This window comes from Lygodium microphyllum, chromosome 10 (genome assembly GCF_053477565.2).
Source record: "Lygodium microphyllum isolate KBCC chromosome 10, Lygodium_microphyllum_v1.1.10, whole genome shotgun sequence".
In the NCBI taxonomy this organism is placed as follows: domain Eukaryota; kingdom Viridiplantae; phylum Streptophyta; class Polypodiopsida; order Schizaeales; family Lygodiaceae; genus Lygodium; species Lygodium microphyllum.
This window is the reverse complement of record NC_141144.1, coordinates 12,672,440-12,677,033: the sequence shown is the minus strand read 5'-3', so window position 1 is coordinate 12,677,033 and position 4,594 is coordinate 12,672,440.

Below are 4,594 nucleotides of genomic sequence, written 5' to 3'. Positions count from 1 at the left end.
GTACCCAAGGCGGTAGCCAACACGTCTAGTACTTTGATGATTTGTATAAAAGATCGTCGATTAAAGAGGGTCAGACGGATTGATGAAGTTACAGGGACAGTGCACCAAGGGAGGTGGCTTGAAATTGTATCTGAAAAAGTTTTGCTGGTGAGTCAACTATCCTGAAGTATGGGGTGTTACCACCTTTTCGACAGCCAGCTTCTCGTCCAAGGGAATTGCTTCCTTTTCTCCCATAGCAATTTGTTTATTTTTTTTTCTTGTTTTTTTTTTCTTTCCTACTCCCGAGGTGTTTCCGCATTTTCTTGAAGAATAGGTCGGCATGACAGGGACCTAAGTCCTTTTCTCCCATGATTGATATATCTTTCTATGACTAACCGAATAGACGTCTGTTCGGTGTGGAAGCTGCTGACCAGGAAGAGGAGCTATGAGGCATGCGGATACACTAGGGTTATTGGAGCTTGCTTGGAAATTTGCCAAATTGAAAATCGTAAGCCTGGATGAGATCACCTTCTTTGAACTCCTTATGCTTGATGAAGTTGTCATGATAGGCCTTGCGTCACGCTTGAGTGGTTTCCATGCACTGGAGAGACTCATCATCTTCGAGGCGTTCTTTGATGGTCACTCGCAAAGAGAGAAACTCCAACTCAATAGGAAAGACGGCTTCTGTGCCATACACCAATTGGAAAGGTGTGTCCTGTAGCAGCCTTGTAAGAGGTTTTGTATCCCCAGAGGGCCTTTGTAAGAGTCGATCATCCCAATCGCGACGATGTGCAGTAATTTTCTGTGTTAGGATTGAGCAGAGGATACAATTGATGACTTCGACTTGGCTGTTGGCTCTGAGATAATAAGGAGTAGACTTTTGATGTGGCGGATCTTGTACAGCTCTGCTAACTCTTCCATGATCTTGTTAACGAAATGAGTACCTCTGTCACTTACCAGCTCTAGGGAACTGCCAAAACGGGTGATGACGTTTTCATACATGAATAGAGCTACGATGTTGCCATCATCATGCTTCAGAGCTTTAACTTCACACCACTTGGTGACATAATCCATACATACCAGGATGTATTTGTTCTGCTTCGGTTTGGTGGGCAGATCAATGGGGCCCACGAAATCAATCTCCCACTTCTCAAATGGCTTTAGGAGAATAATAGGTTGCAGGGGCATGGCACTAGATTTGGTAGGCTTTCCCATTCGTTGACAAGCATCGCATCTCTTGCAGTAGTCATAGGCATCCTTATGGAGGGTTAGCCACCAGTATCCTATGAGTAAAGCCTTTCTGGATATTGCTTCTCCTACAAAGCGTCCTCCACATAGCTCGTCATGGCATGCTTTCAATACTATTCTGATTTTTTCTCCTACAACACATCTTCACAAGACTTCATCTTTGCCCTTCTTGTACAGTGCACCACCTAGCAAGGTGTAGGGGGCTGATTCCAATAAAAGCTTCTTCTTCTCTCTGCTAGAGAGGCCAGGGGGATATTTTTGAGTTGCCAAGAGGTTGGCTATGTCTGCATACCAAGGAGTTATAGTCTCAACCAAGAATAAGGAAGCATCAGGGAGGTCCGGATCATCCTGGTCCTCTTCTACAGTTTGAGGGATCCATGACAAATTATCGGCTAGGACATGAAAACGGCCAGGCTTAGTGACCACTTTAAAATCGAACTCTTGGAACAGTAGCAACCATCTTATCATTCATCCTTTGACATTTGCTTTGTTCATTAGGAAGGACAAGGCTTTATGGTCCACGTAGAATTTGAATTGCATCGACAATAGATAATGTTGGAACTTCTCCAAAGCAAACACCATTGCTAGACACTCAAACTCTATCACTGTGTAGTTCCACTCTCGGCTGGTTACTTTCCAACTTGTATAATAGATTGGTTGATCTAATTTAGAGGGGCCCTTTTGGCATAAGACTACACCTAGGCCTTCAACTAATGTATTAGTGTAAACATGAAGCTCCTTCATCCAATCAGGAGGTTGTAGGATGGGTGCTTCAATCAAACACTACTTCAGGATATTAAATGCCTCGTCACAATCAGTGGTACATGTAAACTAGGCATATTTTATTAGGAGTTTATGCAAAGGAGTTGAATTTGTTGCAAAGAATGCAATGAACCTTCTATAATAGCCCACATTGGCCAAGAAATCCCCTCAATTGCTTAAGGTTAGTTGGGGATGTCAAGGTGGCATCTTCTCAATCTTAGCAGGATCTATTGCGATCCCTTGCGCAGAGATAATGTGGCCCAGAAGAACTCCTGATGGGTGCCAAAAACACATTTTTTGGGGTTGAGAGAAATCCCATACTCTTGGCATGTGTAAAAACATTGCTCTAGGTGTCCCCAATGCTCATGGATTAGGCTATAGACACAGAAGTCATCAAGATACACTTCAATGAAATCATGTAGATGGTTTTGGAAGGTAGCCATCATCACTCGTTGAAAGGTAGTAAGAGCATTATAGAGCCCAAACGACATCACTCTGTAAGCATAGGTTCCCCTTTTTGTTGTGAAGGTTGTTTTGGATTGGTCCTCTTCTGCGATTTGGACTTGGTTGTATCTGCTAAATCCATCCAAGAGGGAATAGAGCTCATGGTCTACCATTGTGTCCAATAGTTGGTCTGTGAAAGGGATAGGGAAATGATTCTTCTTCATCTTCGAGTTCAACTTTTGAAAGTCCACACATATTCAAAGTTTCTAGTTCTTCTTGGATACGACCACAATGGGCGAAATCCATTTATTGTTAGCCACGGGATAAATGAACTTAGCTTCAAGGAGCTCCAATAATTCAGCCTTCACCAGAGTAGAATAATTGGGATTCATATGCCTTTGTCTTTTCCTCATAGGTTTGGCATCAGGCTCTAGATCGATGTGGTGTTGGCATATTGTGGGATCAATCCTTTCTTTGGTTATTAGCCTATGGTATGCTGCAAGATGGTGGTTAGTGTAGATGTGAGTTAGCAATATTTCCTTTCATCTTGGTTATTGAGCTTGTCTACTACAGTCAACTAGCAAGATGATGGTAGTGTGCTAGATCAGTCAGATAATCTTGCAAAAGTCTCAAGTTTTGAATGTCATGCACATGCCACAAGGACCAATTTGTGGTGGGCCTGATTAAATTTCTTGTGTGGTTAACACCATTCAACACCATATTAGAGAATTTGGGAATCTCCCAAGTCCCACTTTCAAATAAGAGGTAAAGCTTTGGTCATGTGGCTAAATCTTAACCCATGCTTCAAAGTGGGACTTGGAAAGACAACCTATATAGTAATTAGGGTAGAATCCACTTTCAAGTAAGAGGACAAGATTTGATAATGTGGCAAAATATTAACTATATTGAGAATTTCCAAATTTCCTAATATAGTGTTTGTCATTGGAGGAATTGTTTGAGACCATTGCTGTTGTGGTTGAACCATCATTTGAGGCATTGTCGTCTACGGCCACTGTGGATTAGGTGCATTGTACTGCGGCACTATTTGTATCTGGGGGAAGGGGTAGGGAACTGTCCTTGGGACTGCATTTGGTGGGTATACCATTCTTGACATGGGAGGAGGTAAGACTCCTCTTCTTGAGGTCATTGACAACCTTGCTTCATTTTCGTCATACAGTCTTGCACCTTCTGCTGCAGCTCATAGATTGACTAGTCTTCTCAATTCCACGAACTTGCGAACTTTTAGTTGTAGGCCTCTGAGGAATACTCCTTTCTGGATGCCTTCATCCAAATGATGATTGGTCCATCTCTTCAGGATGGATTCCATTTGTGAGACATAAGCTTCTACTCTTTCTCTAGAGGACTGACTTAGGTTCATGAACTCCTCTTGCATCCGCTCTTCAAAACCTTCACGCCTGAATTTGGTGAGAAAGGCCAACTTCAGGTCATTCCATGTGCCAAAAGTTCATGCTGCTTGTCTCTCATAACATTGAAATGCCACGCCCTTGAAAGTGGCAGGGAATATTGCTAACCAATGCTCGAGGGTTCTGGCATTGTTAGCCACACATGCTACCATAAACTCTACTACATGAAGATTAGGGTCTTCATTGTACTTTGCCTTAAAATTTGGCAATGGGACTGCATTTTTTGGCCTGTCATCAATATTTCCAAGACGAATTTGACTAGGAAGTGGACCTTGAGTCGCCATGGGGACTTTTGTAAAGAATGCTTTCAAGGTGTCAAAGGAGGCTTCTACTGCAAGCTCGTTCTTGGCCTTAATTTTTTCCTTCTCTCTTCTCGCGTACCTCTAGACTCGTTCTAGTGCTTGCATCTTGATTGTGTCATTAATCAGAGGGTTAGGTCCAACCAGTTGGTCTGTACTCAATAGAACAGAATCAGAGAGGGACTTCAGTCTCTGGAGGACTCTCTGGCCAACATCTCTTCTACTTCTTGCTTTTCTACTTCTTTGAATTCTGCTCTCATGTCACTGCACAGAGGAAGGTATTCGGTTTTGAAGTGTCAAAAGTTCATGCGTCTAAGCATTGTTGTAGTGCCATCATCATAGTAATGCTAGCTTTTGATGGTTTCAATAGTGTATGTTGTAAAGAATACTAGGTCTACCAACTTCCAATGGGTTGCCAGTTGGACAAATAGAAGATTG